We start from the raw sequence: 17,019 nt of genomic DNA on the forward strand, positions 1-17,019 counted from the left end.
AATGGGGATTATCCTTTTAGAGTTTAAGCTTGAACAACCTTCAGCTTTAGTTAGGTGGTCCCTACTTAGCTGAGGAGGAAATCCTCAATACCACAGATGTCTCTGTATATATTACTGAGGTGTATTTGTATATAGTGAGACAGAGATACTCAGGAGGACTCGAAAAGTAGACCCTGACCAAACGTTGGCGGCACCATGTCGCGTAGGTTCTCATTATTCTATTGAGACTACTGGATTTGAGCGGCAGAATCGCCTGCGGTGTGGTTGACTGAGTCTTAACCCACTACAGGTGACACCTGTCACCCCAATCCGGGTTTTGCTCCGGCTAACTAGCAGTGCCTCATCCCTACCCAAGAGCAGGGATGATTGGGCAGCCAAGCGCATGACACAATTGATTCCTCAAGGAAATCTTGGTTACTCAGATCTCATCAGCTTCTTTCGGTTACCTTAGTCTCACATACACAATGACAAACAGAGGCAGTATGTGTTCCAATAAGGTGTTAATGAAGCAACTGCATCTTAGATAAGAAAGCATGTCCTGCAATAACCAGGATAACATAGCATGACAGGATTAAAATTGTGACAAGGAGAGTAAAGCATAGACATAACACTACCATATTATCACTAGAGTCAATAGACTAATTCAAACCTTGAGCACAGCATGTTAAGCTCTAGTTCTGCCCTTCAGGTTCCCCTCGGAAGACATCATTCCCCATACCTGAGCAAAGGCCTGAAGTCTGCATAAGCAGCTGTAGCGAAGCATTGAGCAATCAGCATACAGTCGTGGTCCTCTGGCTGGAATCTCCCTCTAACGTGTATGGGACAAGGAAGTGTTTTTATAATAAAACAACTGATGTTCTGAGAAAATGTCCCTACGTAAGGATGTGTTTGTTTCTAAGAATACCAGAGACAAAAGGTTTACCACGTTAACCGGCAACCTATCTTACTGCAGCCTTGAAAGAAGCACAGAGTGAACAAGAATGTCTTGTTTGAGAACATAGTGCTGGCCTAAGCAAGAACAGCTAGATAGAGAGAAATAAAACAAGACCACAAAAGTGGCTGTTGCTAAAATAATAAACAAAGCTGACTAAAATATATCTAGGTTAAAGTGCACACCGGCAGGCAAAGTGTGCTAAAATACCATGCATGGAGCTAAAACTAAAATGGCTACACAACGGGGTGTTATTGGGTGTTCAGGTGCCCTTAGGAGTCATGCTTGTGCGCTTGAGTCAGCCTCTCTACTTTCTCTTCCAGGGGTGCCAGCGACTTGGACACTACATACTGAACTGAGGCATCCACCACTTCATAGAATTAATCATCAAGAGCCATAAAGAAGGCTGATTCCACCTCACAAAAAGTGACCTCGGAGTCCTACATGTTAGGACCTGATGTGGTGCTAGGAAGCCTAGCAGAATAAAAGAGTCAAGGACTGAGTTACTGGGAACATCACCCAACTAATTTCCTAGGGTACACATCCTGGGATGGTCCCTGTGGTGCTGAGATGACTTACAGCTGTAGAAGGGGGAGAAAACTGACGGCCATGCTATGGCCTCTCAAACACTAGATTTGCAGGGGAAGCAAGCTTATTGTCCCTCAGGGGACAGCTGTGCAGCTCAGACTGCCGGACTATTTTTGTACTGGGATACTGTCTGTTGCACAACCCTGCATGCACTCTCTGGGGGTTAATTTTATGTACTGTCTTCCCCGGCAGGCGTGGTGGTCACCACATTAAAATCAACAGGGACGGGCTGACCTCCCATTAATACCTACCTGATTCATGGGCCTCAATGCTTCCACCCTGCTTGGGCAAAAGACTGGTGGCCAAGGCTCCGTGATGCGCTGGGCAGCGCCCTCGTATATGACGTATGAAGCACACAATGACCATAGAGCCGGAGGTGTTTCTCGCTGACTTGTGAGCACCCTCTAGCAGCCGACGGTCACCACTGCTGACACAAGGCCCAGAAGCCAAAAGGCAAAAGCCACGGGCGGAGTGCTGACTGGAGCTCCTGCAGGCTCATCTAAAAAGAAAACAAAGACAAAACAATTAGACCAAGCATATTAATGCGGTACACATTGAAGAATATCAACTTGCGCACCACAAATAGGTCGCAATTAGCCACAATCTCTCTCAACAAATAGTACAAATGCACAAGAGACAAGACACTTCATTGGAGGCTACTGGATCAATGAAGAAAGATGGGGCATAAACACTATTGATGGACTATAATATGAGGACTGTTCTCTGATTGATTGATATTTTGTTGTTCTGATTTCCCTTAAAATTTCTGGGAAAGATAGTTTGTAACGCTGCTGTTAAAATAAAGTGAAGAATGAAGAGCATAATCCTAGCCTCTGATCCTGACATAGAATTACAAAAAAAAGTGCTTCATATGTGCTTTCCTACCTGCTGATATATTTTGAATAATCTGAACAGTTCATTTATCTGTATTTGTTAAGACAAAAATTGACACCTTACAGCCTTTCATTCCACACTCCTTGTACCTTAGGAAAAGCGTCACATAGTTCACATTACAAAGTCCTCTCTCCTCCTGTGCAGTCAGAAAATGCAAAGTAAACACCAGTATCCATGTTAAAAGAATAGGCAACAATTTGAGAGAAATTGTAGCTTGGCATTTGACCTCTGTTTTTTAATAGCAAATGTGACATGATAAAAGTAAAATTTAAAGGCATCCTTATTGCTCATTCACCTTCTGCATTCCAGCATGGTTATTCTGAAGGTACTACAGCACCTTTTGCACCCCTACTTTATGATTGCCACAGCTGTCTTCACCCTCATCCCGAATGAATGAGATGTAGAACTTCCCGACTCGACTCCTAGCTGCTACAAGGCACATTTACACAATGTTGTAAGTTGTGAGCGTGTGAGCAGCTGAAGATGTTCAAGAGCTACTGCTAAATGCACCCAGACACCAGGGTCCGTTTTGTACTTCCTAACTCTTAATGTCAAGGGATGATGATGAAGAAAACATCAGATTGGTTAATCCCTAAGCACTGATCAGTCTCAGAGGACGCCACCAACTCAGAAATCCTAAAGACACCAAAGAATGTCAGTCAATATATGTGCATAAAGAATAAGGCATCATGCTGAGAGAAGCATATGGTTCTTGGGGCCCCCCATAGATCTGTAAACCTGAATTTGTCGATTGGGCATTTGGTTTCTTTCTCACCTGGGGAAAGGCAATCCCACCCGTTGAGGCCTCTTCTGACTCAAAATCCTTTGTGGGATCTCTTACCCCTCCATGACCCACAAAAAAGGTGTTTTTTCACAGCTGCCTCGTTCCCTAAGATAACTATAACTCGCGCCCCTGCCATGTAGTTTTCTCATCAAAATCTTTACAGCAAATGTTGCACTAATATTATCAATTATGTCATAGAAGATGTCATGGGTGATGTAATATGTGAGGAATAAGCAGTGCATGGAAAGGGCACAAGTTATAGTTACCTTAGGGCATGAGTTATATTTACTTGAGATAACTCTAACTATAACTGCTGAGTTTGTATGGTCTTGTGCATGTAAAATGTGAACCTAACTATAACCTTCCTGTAACTTCTGTGTTTTTAGTACATTTCTAAGGGTTTTTACAATTTATTTTCTAACTTTAGCATCCCTGAAACCTTTATTTTTTCAGTGACTTCCTATGTTTTTCTTAACACAAAGTGATATTTAATTACCATATGTTAATCCAACCTCCACAGTGTGGGGTTGGCCGCAGGCTAGGTCAGACCCTACTGCCGACCCCATGTATGAAGCCAACCCTAGCCTGCCCACAGCCTTCCCTCATATTGTTTGTTGCTTTATATTTCTTCTGCTCCAGTAAAACAAAACCCTCTCATTGAACTGGTGCACCTAGCTTGTGTTCACATGGCCTTTTAATGCTATTCAGCAGTGCTCCAACTTCACAAGACACTTGTGTTTATTTTTTAGAGACAATTTGTGTATGCACTTTGAAGCACCCATTACCAGATTAAGAGGGGGTAACCACCACACTCCTCGACACACAGGTGTGCAAAGCACTCACTCACTGGGAGAGCCCTGCACCCTTTAGCTCTACACTCCCACATAACCATTAACACTTAATTATACATTTTGTTGAGAACTGGCAATTATTTTCCGGTACTGAGAGAACAGGCAGGTACTTAGGCCCATATTTATACTTTTTGACGCTAAACTGCGCTAACGCAGTTTAGCGTCAAAAAGTTTTGCGCCGTCTAACGCCATTCTGAAGCGCCATGCGGGCGCCGTATTTATGGAATGGCGTTAGACGGCGCAATCAGACCGGCGCTGCCTGGTTTGCGTGGGAAGAAACCACGTAGACCAGACAGCGCCGGCGTAGGGGGAAAATGGCGCATGGGCGTCTTAAAATGGGGCAAGTCAGGTTACGTCGAAAAAATCGTCTTAACCCGACTTGCGCCATTTTTTAACGACGCCCATCCCCCATCAACATGACTCCTATCATTGGAAAGATAGGAGTCATGCCCCCTTGCCCAATGGCCATGCCCAGGGGACTTCTGTCCCCTGGGCATGGTCATTGGGCATAGTGGCATGTAGGGGGGCACAAATAAGGCCCCCCTATGCCACCAAAATAAAATATAAAAAATAAAAAATAAAACTTACCTGAACTTACCTGAATGTCCCTGGGGTGGGTCCCTCCATCCTTGGGGGTCCTCCTGGGGTGTGCAAGGGTGGCAGGGGGGGTCCCTGGGGGCATGGGAGGGCACCTGTGGGCTCATTTTGAGCCCACAGGCCCCTTAACGCCTGCCCTGAGCAGGCGTTAAAAAGTGGCGCAAATGTGCCGTTTTTAGCCACGCCAACTCCCGGGCGTCTCTTTTGCCCGGGAGTATAAATACCACGTAAAGTCCTGGGAGTCATTTTTTAGACGGGAACGCCTCCCTTGCATATCATTAACGCAAGGAAGGGGTTCACGCTAAAAAATGACGCACATTCCGGGAACTTTGGCGCTATTCGCCTCTAACGCCATAGTATAAATATGGCGTTAGTTGGCGTTAGTTTTGCGTCGAAATTGCGTCAAAAAAAACGACGCAATTTCGGCGCAAACGGAGTATAAATATGGCCCTTAGACTTTCAGTCCTAATGGGAGAAAACATGCTAAACACCATAATGTAGAGTTTACCCTTTGAGGAATGTTGATGAACGAGATAACTAAATCTATATATACATTTTTCTGTTTCCTGACGCATTTCCATAACATTGTCATTTTATGGTTGCTCCTTTGTACATCATGTACAGATTTGAAGAAGATAGTGGAAAATGTATTTGCATCTGATCCAGCCATTCTGTACATGTAGGCATTTCACCTCCAAATGACAGCTTCAAACAATAATTAGAATGCTTTGAAAACAAACACTTGCAGTGAAATATTTCTCGCATTTGTGAGAGTTAGAGCTATTGGCATTGTAATGTTTTTTACCTACGTGTTTTGGTTTGGAGTGTAGTGAATGTATGTGATGTAGAGTGGAATTCTGTGTGTTGTATTGGAATTGTTATTTATTTATTTGTGTGGTGTGGATTTGTGTGTTGTGTAGTGTTTTGTTTAGTAGAATTATGTGGCATGGTGAATAGATAGTGGTGAGAGCTGCAGCGAATAGAGAGAAAGGAAGTTAGAGACAGGTAGTCTGTGCAGGTAGTGCTGATTGACATTGAGATAGAGGAGCATAAATAGTGTGTGAGGAAGAGAGAAAGAAGAGGAGAGCAGGCCACAGATACATGAAGAGGGACCTTCTGTTTATGCAGACGACACCCTAAGATGAGGAGGAGAGTGTGTGTTTGAGGGATGTAAACATTGAAAAGGCACAGGAAATAAACTGTGCGTGAAGCTCTGAAGTTAACTGTATCGGTGAGCCGGGGTTAGTGCGTGAGAGAGCGAGATCGATGGTTATGGCATTGGTAAATGCATTAGGTTTTGCCTATGTGAATAATAATAAGCAGTTTTTTGTAAGTTGTGTTGATAAGCAGTTGTGCAATTTCAGCAAATAGCTTAAAAAGCACTGGTAAAGCCAATAGGTCTTACCTATGTGACATGTATTGGTTTTGCTCATGTTTTAGCTATGTTGCAAATGGCTGAAAGTAATGACACATCCACCGTTGTTGGCATTATAGCGCTTTTTTGTTTTTAGCAATGCTGCAGTGAAGCTAGCGCTGCTGTATTGAATGGCTAACAAAACATTGCCAAAGCCGAAAGGCCTTGCATATGTGAGACCTATTTAGGGGTGGGCGGAGCTCACGGAGCTGTAGTTTGTGGAATTCTGTGGAGTTGGTAAACAAGTCGGTGGAATTCCGCAGAGTTCCACAAGCCATGGAATGCCACCTACCCTGGCCTGAAGGTGCCTGATCTCGAAAGCGCTAAGCAAAGTGAGCTGTGCTTAGTGCTTCCAAGATCGGGCGCATTCAGGCAAGGGCAGGTAGCAGAGAATGTTGCCATTTTCAGAGCTCTTGTGCAACGGCCTGCCCCGCATGCAGTCAGTGCATACAGGGCAAGCCGGTGCACAAGAGGCCTGAAATGGCAGCTTTTGCTGCCTACTGCCCTGGTCTGAATTCAGGCCCTTGCCTTAGGCAGCAAAAGCTGCAGTTTCAGGCCTCTTGGGCAGCAGTGTGCACATTAACAAAGAAATAAGAGGACTTACCTGGGTTCTCCCAGGGGGCTCTCATTGCCAGTGGCCTTGCTCTCTGTCGCCCTCTGCCCCCTGCGCCCAGACTGTCGCTGGCGGTCACTGTCGGAGGGAGGCCTGGAATCTGGAGCTGCCGGCGAGCAGTTCCGCTGACTTTCGGTGAGTGAATGTGCACTGTAATATCAGTTATGGGCCACACAGCGCAAGCGCAGGCTATCTGCACCTGTCCTGCATGGCCCATTAATGGGCTGCAGCACATATGTGGTGAGCTCTGCTCCACTGTCAGGGCTAGCAGAACTTTTGGTCAGACTCCACACTTCAAGCAGAGCATGGAGTGCCAAAAACTCTGTTAGCTCTGCCAGAGCGGAGGTCCCTGCCCACCCCTAGACCTATGGCTTTGCCAATGCTTGCCAATGATTGATATGGAATGCCGTATGGTAAGTTATAAGTATTTATATAGTGTTTAGAATGGCTGAAATGCTAATGTTATAGAATGGAGAATGACTGTCCCAAGGTGTTAGTGTATCCAGGTTCAGAAGCATTTTAGGACCATACAAAAACTGTGAAAATGTGCCATATAAACTTGCAGAATGTAACATAAGATGTAGGGAGACAGAAAGGTACAATAGACTAAAGCTTTTATAACAGTGATCCTTTAGGCTATGTGTTACTTTGGGAGCAATAGTTACAAAAGAACCAAAAAAGCACCCCTCACTGCTTGCCAGTAGTAAAATATAGCAATAATCGGTGTTCAGATGGTTTACTAGAGCTTTTAGCCCTTGTGCCACTGCACCTGCTGCACCATTCATATCATAGCCCTGGTGCCTGCAAGGTAACTGCGATGGTAACTGCTTGTTTAGTAGCAACATACAGCAATAATCAGTGTTCAGTGGGGTTTCTGGAGCTTTTAGCTCCTGTGCCACTGCGCCTGCTGCACCATTCAAATCATGGCCCTGGAGCCTGCTAGGTAACTGTGCTTAATAATGTTTGTTTAGTAGCAACATGCAGCTATAATCGGTGTTCAGTTGGTTTCCTGGAGCTTTCGGCCCCTGTGCCACTGCACCTGCTGCGAGATTCAAATCCTGGCCCTGGTGCCTGCAAGGTAACTGCGCTTGTGACTGCTTGCTTAATAGCAACATATATCTATAATCGGTGTTCACTGGGTTTTCCGGAGCTTTTGTCCTCTGTGCCACTGCACCTGCTTCACCATGCAACAGGGTCATCCAGATGGCTGTGTTGGCGACTGTTCATGCAGATGAAACCGAAGTTAAACCACTTGCAATGACCTGTGTCCCGCAGCATGGGTCCCAGGTCCTGCACCTTTGGCTGGCTGTACCTCTGACAAGGAGAACGAGAGACCTCCTGCAGCCATAGACTGAGAGAGGGCCACTTTGAGGGGGGTTTGCGAGGAGCAGCGGTGAAGTGACCCAGCTGTGATTGCTGAAGGAAGGGGGGCCGAACTGATTGAGGTTTCTGCAGTTCGGCTAGCTGTACCGCCTCTGAGGCGATACGATGAGCTTTAATATTTATTTGTGTATATATTTCTATGTCAGGACCAAAGGCGAGGATTATGCTATTCTTTCTTCCTTTATTCATACTCCAGTAGACCTCATCATATATGTAAACTACCTTTCCTAGAAACGCTCAGGAAAGGAACTATAAAAAAAAATCAGCCAATAAACAGTCCTCCTTGGCCTTATAGCAAGCATCTCAGTCTGTCCCACATCCCCATGGTTTTATCAATCTCCTTTAATGGCATTTGTTCCTCGAACACAAACAGAATGCGTGAGAATTAACTCCTGAACTATATTACGAAGCAAAGGGCTATGCTCGATAAATAAACTATACTGTGGTAGGCTGTGGTGGTGCACGAGCGCAGAAAGACTGAGTCGGATAAGTATGGTTCGTGGGTATTATCGTATGCTTTTATTATTTGTTAAATGTCTATACAGAAAGTATAGTGTTCCGTATTTCTGCCGTGGATGTAATTGATTCTTCCTTTCCCTCTTTGTTAATATTCTTCTTTCTTTCTTCTTATGCCCTTTCGTAGGGTTGGCTGTGACGGTGTCGGATGGTGGACCACTCGGGCAGTTTCGGGGACCATAGAAGAGCAGGGAGAGAAAGAGCAGGTAAGTCTTTCTGTGGGATCTGGGTATTGCTGTGTCTATTCAAAGGGGAAGGGAGCAAGCAGGGTGGGTTGGTGAGGATATTCCACTGTGAAGGGTTTTATTGCTGGTGCCCGTTCGGTTTCTCCCCCCCCCTTAGTGGTTTAGTGCACCTCTCCTTCCCCTCTCCCTCCTCCCTGGTTCCCTTCCCCGGTGCCCGTGTTTCCCTGTGATCCCCTTGCCCCTAGGAGGGACCGTACCTTCGAGAGCCACGACCCTCCGGGGTCGTGGCGGGCGTCTCGCGTCCTCGTCGTTTCCTTGTCCGCTGTAATCGGCGTCTTCTCGTTAGATCCGCGGGAGGACTCGCCCGTATTCAGCACCGCTGTCTCCGACACTGCAACTCCACCGGCTGGGTTCTTCTCCGTGGCGTTCGACTCCCCAGGTCTGTCTTCTCTTATACTTCCGGAACCAGGAAGTTGTTGCTGGTGACGCGACGTAGCGTTCTCTCGTTGTCATGAGAACGCAAAACCGTATCGAGGGAACTTGTGGAATGATGTCGGCTACGAGGGAGAGAAGACGCGGTCGCGGAGACCCGTATACAGTCCCCTTTCCTTGATCGGGACTGCTCGAGAACCGAGGAGGAGGAAGGAGGAAACCGAGACAGGTAATCGGCGGGACCCTGTTGTGTGCCAGGAATGTGGCGGATCTGGAAAGTAAAAGGTTGTAGTTCTAGGAACCAGCGCAACACTCTAGAGTTAGAGTCCTTGTGAGAGGCGAGCCATGTAAGAGGGGCATGGTCAGTGTACAGGATAAAGGACCTGCCCAAAAGGTAATATTGCAGAGATTCAATCACCCATTTAATGGCTAAACACTCTTTTTCAATAGTAGGGTAGTGGGTTTCCCTTGGAAGAAGTTTCCTGCTTATAAAGACAACCGGGTGATCGAATCCTTCATCATCGGGTTGGGTGAGGACGGCACCGAGACCGACGCTAGAAGCATCAGTATACAGGTGGAAAGGTCTGGAAAAATCAGGACATTTCAGTATCGGATCAGTGGTCAAGGAATATTTTAACTGTTCAAAACTACGATTCTGGGTTTCTGAAAATGGTGCGAGTATCGTGGGACGGTGTTTAGTCAGCAGGTCAGTCAGAGGGGCAGCGATGGCCGAATAGTTGGGGATAAACAGTCGATAGTACCCTACCAACCCTAAGAATGATCGTAAATCCCTCTTAGTTTTAGGTTTAGTAGCTTGTAGTATGGCCTCGATTTTGTTTTTTTGTGGTTGAAGGACGCCATTACCTATCACATAGCCTAGGTATGAAATTTCTGTGTTCCCCAATACACATTTCTTGGGATTGGCTGTTAGTCCGGCCTCTGTTAGAGCAGTAAAGACCTCATTAAGATGTAGTAAGTGATTGTGCCAAGTGTCACTATAAATGACAATGTCGTCTAGATAAGCTGCGGTAAAGTCCTGAAATGGTTTTAGCACTTGATCCATCAGGCGCTGGAATGTAGCAGGGGCGCCGTGAAGACCGAAGGGTAAAACCGTGAACTGATAGAGGCCGGACGGCGTTGAAAACGCTGTCTTTTCCTTGGTGTCCAGGGCGAGGGGGATTTGCCAATACCCCTTTGTCAAATCAAGGGTGGAGAAGTAGTTTGCTTTCCCTAATTTTTCTAAGATGTCATCGACTCGAGGAATGGGGTACGTATCAAACAGGGAGATATCATTAAGTTTGCGAAAATCGATACAAAACCTAATAGATCCGTCGGGTTTCAGAACAAGCACTACGGGGGAATTCCATGGACTATTAGAGGGTTCAATTACACCCGGGGCTAACATTTTCTTAATTTCCTCCTCAATTACAGGTTTCCGTGCCTCGGGTATACGATAAGGGCGAAGGAGGACAATCTGTCCTGCGGGTGTTTTTATATTATGGTAGATTAAAGGAGTTTTACCCGGCTTCTCTGAAAAGAAATTCGGATGTTGTTTTAAGAGTGTGTACAGCTGGTGTTTCTCAGTTTCAGTTAGAGCCATATTGATACAGGGGTTCCCTTCTGGGTTTGTTTTTATTAAAGGACATAATTCTACATCTAGCTCTTTGAATGGCGAGATAAAGTAGCCAGTGGCTATTTGATTCTCTGTCTCTTCTACTGGTCTCCATTGTTTTAGTAAGTTGATATGGTAGATCTGGGTTCTTCTTGGGTGAGTATTTAATTCTATGAGGTAGGTAACGGGAGTGACTGCTCTAATGACTCTATAGGGCCCTTGCCATTTAGCGATTAATTTATGTTCAGACGTGGGCCTCATTATGAGGACCTGTTCATTCGGGAGAAAAGAGCGTAATTTGCTTCCTCTATCATAATAGGTTTTTTGATTAGTTTGGGCTGTCTCTAAATGTCTATGAACGTCCTCCCATAAGTTCTGTAACTGAGTTTTTAGTTGATGGACATAGTCAAGCAAGGGTTTCCCCTCTTCTTCTTCCTCTTCCCATGTTTCTGCTGCCATATCCAGGAGACAACGGGGTTGTCTCCCAAATACCAATTCAAACGGACTGTGACCCGTAGAGGACTGTTTGTGTGTTCGTATGGCATAAAGGACCAAGGGTAACTTCTGATCCCAATCTCGACCGGAGTCGTCCACGGTTTTTCTTAACAATGTCTTTATAGTGCGATTATAGCGCTCCACCAACCCGTCTGTTTGGGGGTGGTATACAGAGGTCTTTAATTGTGTAATTCCTAATATCTGACATATCTGCTTCATAAGTTTTGACATAAAAGGTGTACCCTGATCTGTCAGTATCTCCTGTGGAAAGCCTGTTTGAGAGAAAACTGTTATCATGGCTTGGGCCACTGTTTTTGTCGTCATACTGGACAAGGGGATTGCTTTGGGGTATCTGGTCGCGTAGTCCACTATAACCAAGATATAGGTGTGTCCTTTGGAGGAGGGGAGTAGAGGACCGACCAGGTCCATACCCACCCGGCTAAAGGGGACCTCAATAATGGGTAAAGGGTATAAGGGTGCTTTCCTAGGTATTCCTGGTTCGGTAAGCTGGCATCTAGGACATTGCGAGCAATATCTCCTGATCTGGGCATAGATCCCTGGCCAATAGAATCTACGCATGAGATATTCTTCTGTTTTTTCTCTGCCGTAATGGCCCCCTCCTGGTTGGTTATGGGCTAAGAACAATACTTGGGTTCGATATGGTTCAGGAACAACTAGCTGTTGTTTAGTTTCCCCTGTGGCAGTCGTGGTTATTCTATAGAGGAGATTTTTCTGAATCAGAAAAAAAGGACCCACCTCATTCGTGACCTCTGTTTTGGCCGAGTTCCAGGCGTGTGCTAGAGTAGGGTCTTCCCTCTGGCTGGTTCGGAAGGATATGGGTGCGTTGCTAATTTCCGCCACTATCTTATTGTCCCCCATATTTTCTCGGGCTTCCTGATATCGTAATTTCCCTCGTCTTTTTTCCTTTCGAGTGAGTTTCTTGCGGTTGGGAGGGCATTCAATACTACAATTGGAAAATGGTGCTTCCGTCCACCACTCTGGAACCGCTGTTTGGAGACGGGTGTGATCTAAGAGATTATAGAACCGGACATAGTCAGTTCCTATAATACAGTCCTCTATCAATCGATCCATAACCCCTATTAGGATAAGGTCTTGAAATTGTCCCCATTCAACCTTAACCAGTGCTAGTGGGTAATTTCCTTTATCTCCATGTATACAACAGATAGAGACCCATTGATCTGTGGCCAGGTTATTAAGGTCTATTAGGTCTTTCCGGATTACGGACTGACTGCAACCCGAGTCTATTAATGCAGAGATGGGCTGTCCGTTTATTTTGACAACATGTTTAAATTTCGCATTTCCTTTTCCGGTACATAGGACTCTACGATGAGTGACCCCGATCTCCATGGGTTCAACCCCATCTGTTTTCCTAGGACATACCCTTGCAATATGACCCAATTCTCCACAGTTGAAACATTGTGGTGATTGCATAGGGTGAGGTTCCCCTGGTTTAGGGGACCGAGATTCTTCCGGAAGGTATCTGGGAATTGGTTTTGGCGGAGGCGTTGTGGTCTTTAGGACCGTTCTTGGTTGTAGTAGTTTGAAATCCGTAGATCGATGGTACGCACAGGCCAAATCTATAGCGACCTCAGTGTCTACCTTTGGGTGTTGTCTAATCCAATTCTTGGTGCTAGGAGGTAAGGAATCCAAGTATTGTTCGAGAATAATAGTTTTTATCACGTCTTCTCTGGTTGTTCCTATAGGACCCAACCACTTCAAGGCTAAGTCCTTCACCCGGAAGTAGAAAGTGCGAGGGTCTTCGTTCGTACCCCACTTTACTTTCCGGAACTTCAATCGATAATATTCCGTATCATGACCTACTCGTTGAAGGATACTCCTTTTTATGTCTTTGTAGGGAGTGGTGCCGTCAGGGTTGGCGGCTTGGTATGCTGTTTGTAGGAAACCGGTGAGTAAGGGCGCAATGTACTGTCCCCACCGATCTTCCGGCCATCGAGCGGAGGAGGCTACCCGCTCAAAGTTTGTGAAAAAGGAGTCTGGGTCCTCGCCTTCCTGGAATTTTTGTAAGACCGAGCTAGGGACGTTGGGATGAACTTTACTGGCTGCTATGGTGTCTGTTAATTTTTGTAATGCTGTTTCATGCACAAGTTGGTTATTGGCCAAAATCGTAGCTTGACTCTTTAAGGCAGATTGTAAAGCCTCCCTGTCCTCCTTGGCCTCTCTTTGATGTGCTTCCCACACTAGTTGCAAATGTCGTTGGCCTTCCGCTAGCTGTTTAATCATGTCCTCAAGGGTCGGGGTTTCGCTCATGATGTATACCGCCCGTTAGCCTACAAGAGAGTACAATATCCCACTTCTGACACCACTGTGGTAGGCTGTGGTGGTGCACAAGCGCAGAAAGACTGAGTCGGATAAGTATGGTTCGTGGGTATTATCGTATGTTTTTATTATTTGTTAAATGTCTATACAGAAAGTATAGTGTTCCGTATTTCTGCCGTGGATGTAATTGATTCTTCCTTTCCCTCTTTGTTAATATTCTTCTTTCTTTCTTCTTATGCCCTTTCGTAGGGTTGGCTGTGACGGTGTCGGATGATGGACCACTCAGGCAGTTTCCGGGACCATAGAAGAGCAGGGAGAGAAAGAGCAGGTAAGTCTTTCTGTGGGATCTGGGTATTGCTGTGTCTATTCAAAGGGGAAGGGAGCAAGCAGGGTGGGTTGGTGAGGATATTCCACTGTGAAGGGTTTTATTGCTGGTGCCCGTTCGGTTTCTCCCCCCCCTTAGTGTTTTAGTGCACCTCTCCTTCCCCTCTCCCTCCTCGCTGGTTCCCTTCCCCAGTGCCCGTGTTTCCCTGTGATCCCCTTGCCCCTAGGAGGGACCGTACCTTCGAGAGCCACGACCCTCTGGGGTCGTGGCGGGCGTCTCGCGTCCTCGTTGTTTCCTTGTCCGCTGTAATCGGCGTCTTCTCGTTAGCTCCGCGGGAGGACTCGTCCGTATTCAGCACCGCTGTCTCCGACACTGCAACTCCACCGGCTGGGTTCTTCTCCGTGGCGTTCGACTCCCCAGGAATGTAGTCTGTCTTCTCTTGTACTTCCGGAACCAGGAAGTTGTTGCTGGTGACGCGACGTAGCGTTCTCTCGTTGTCATGAGAATGCAAAACCGTATCGAGGGAACTTGTGGAATGATGTCGGCTACGAGGGAGAGAAGACGCGGTCGCGGAGACCCGTCTACATATACGTACACAATTAATACCGTATGCAGAATACTCAACATCATCACCATGAGAAGGAGAAAACATGTACGACTTTTTTTTTAATCTGTTTATTAAATTTATCAAATTATTACACTACAGTTCAAATATGCGGCCGGTTTTAATGCCAGCATCCAGATCAATAGAACATCATGTCATAAACTACTGCACATAAACAGAGCAATTATTGACTGAAAACTTACAAGTAGAAGAAAGAAAAAATTATAAAAACAACCAATGTGAGAAGAACAGAACTGCTCGCTAGGAACCCAGAGACTGTTCATGGGATCGAGGAGGAGAGAGGGAGGCGAGAGGAGCGCGGCAGAGGTAGAAACGGCCATACATAGAGGAAAGGAAGCGGGGAAGAAGCTCCCGGGGACAGCCCAGAGGAAACCCCCAGACACAGAGCATCTCAGCAGGTGCATCCCCCATGTTCACATGGTTAGGGCCAGCTCTGGGGTACGGATCACCTTTGCTGTGCTTCCACATCAGTGACACTGTTTCCATCGCGCAGTGTGTGGGGGCAGACCAGCGCAGCATCAGAACAACAATCTAGACATTCCAACCCGAACTCGGTAATCCCATGTCCCCTTCCACGTGTGGATTTGTGTATATATGAAGAATGAGGATACAGTTCAGGGCGGGTGGGTGTAATTTTTGTTCTCCAGTTGAGCAATAAAGGAATCCCATGTGTCCGCCCCTTTGACCATTACCCCTCTATCGCGGAGGGAGCGAAGTACACATGCTTCTGCTCTGGCCCAATGTAGCAATTTGTTTGAACAACAATGTGTGTCTGGTGCGCTCAGTGACTTCCACTGTGTCGTTAAGAGGTGTTTAAATAAAATGAACACTAGGTCCACACACAGGTGTGCCTGCCTCCCCCCACTGCATCGCAAGCGAATCCCCAATATGCAGGATTCGGGAGTAGGGGATGAAGAGAGTCCTGACCAGGCTGCTGCCTGTGAGGTGATATCATGCCACACACGCAGCACCAGGGGACATTCCCACGTCATGTGGAAGAAGTTAGCATCTGGGTCCCCACATCTAGGGCACTCCGGGGTGGACTGCGGGAACATGCGCTTGAGCCGACTTGGGGATAAGTAAGTCTGGCGTAGGTAGTTAAATTGTGTGTACCGAAAGCGAGAGTTACGTGAAACCTCCCGTGTTGAGGTAAGTGCTGTGTTCCATGCACACTGGGTCAATGGCTCGGTGCAGAACTGCATCCCATCTAGGCAGGCAAGTAGCGTTTTCTATATCCATGATATGTCAGATTGCATGCCTGCTCCTGTTAGCAATTCGTGTAATATAGGGGCTGTCTGTGGTTCACTGTTCCTGTTTCCCCATGTACCACGCACCAGCTGATGCAGCGCCCCGCACGCGATGAACCAGCCGTGTCCCAAATCATGCGCATTTGCCAGTGATTCGTATGTCAGAAAAAGTCCCTCCTTAAAGATATCCCCTACTGTCTGTATACCTTTCATGGACCAGGCAGCTAGTCCGGTTATCCCGCTAACCTCCCCATGCCCGGAGTGGCAAGCAGGGGGATCCTGGGTGAGTAGGGTGGGGACCAATTCCCCCTATTACATACCGCTGCCAGGCCCAGCCGGCCACATTTATCAAAATATTATGCAGGTGTGGCGGACCGTCCCGACCCAGAAGCCAACGCAACATATTTGATTGGACCAAGAGTGCCCCCACCATCCGACCTTCCGGACTGAGAGGGTCCCTCAGCCAGCGCATGATCCATTGTATCTGCGCAGCTGCGTAGTACAGCTCATACTGTGGAGCTCCCAGTCCCCCCACTCCAAAGGTAGCTAAATCCTGTTCAGGGCCACCCGTCGACGCCCACCACCCCACACTAGGTCGGTCAGCAGGCCAGTTATAGGCCCAAAAAAGGCCCGAGGTAGTGTTAGTGGCAGGGCGGAGAAATTATATAGTAGTTGTAAGAAGTTGGCTCTGTATGCACTATTTCAAAGTAAGGAATAGTATGCACAGAGTCCAAGGGTTCCCCTTAGAGGTAAGATAGTGGCAAAAAGAGATAATACTAATGCTCTATTTTGTGGTAGTGTGGTCGAGCAGTAGGCTTATCAAAGGAGTAGTGTTAAGCATTTGTTGTACATACACACAGGCAATAAATGAGGAACACACACTCAGAGACAATTCCAGGCCAATAGGTTTTTGTATAGAAAAATACATTTTCTTAGTTTATTTTAAGAACCACAGGTTCAAATTCTACATGTAATACTTTGCATGAAAGGTATTGCAGGTAAGTACTTTAGGAACTTTGAATAATCACAATAGCATATATATACTTTTCAAATAAAACACATATAGCTATTTTAAAACTAGACACAGTGCAATTTTCACAGTTCCTAGGGGAGGTAAGTAATTGTTAGTTCTTGCAGGTAAGTAAACCACCTACGGGGTTCAAGTTTGGGTCCAAGGTAGCCCACCGTTGGGGGTTCAGAGCAACCCCAAAGTTACCACACCAGCAGCT

This window comes from Pleurodeles waltl, chromosome 10, assembly GCF_031143425.1.
Source record: "Pleurodeles waltl isolate 20211129_DDA chromosome 10, aPleWal1.hap1.20221129, whole genome shotgun sequence".
NCBI classification, from domain to species: domain Eukaryota; kingdom Metazoa; phylum Chordata; class Amphibia; order Caudata; family Salamandridae; genus Pleurodeles; species Pleurodeles waltl.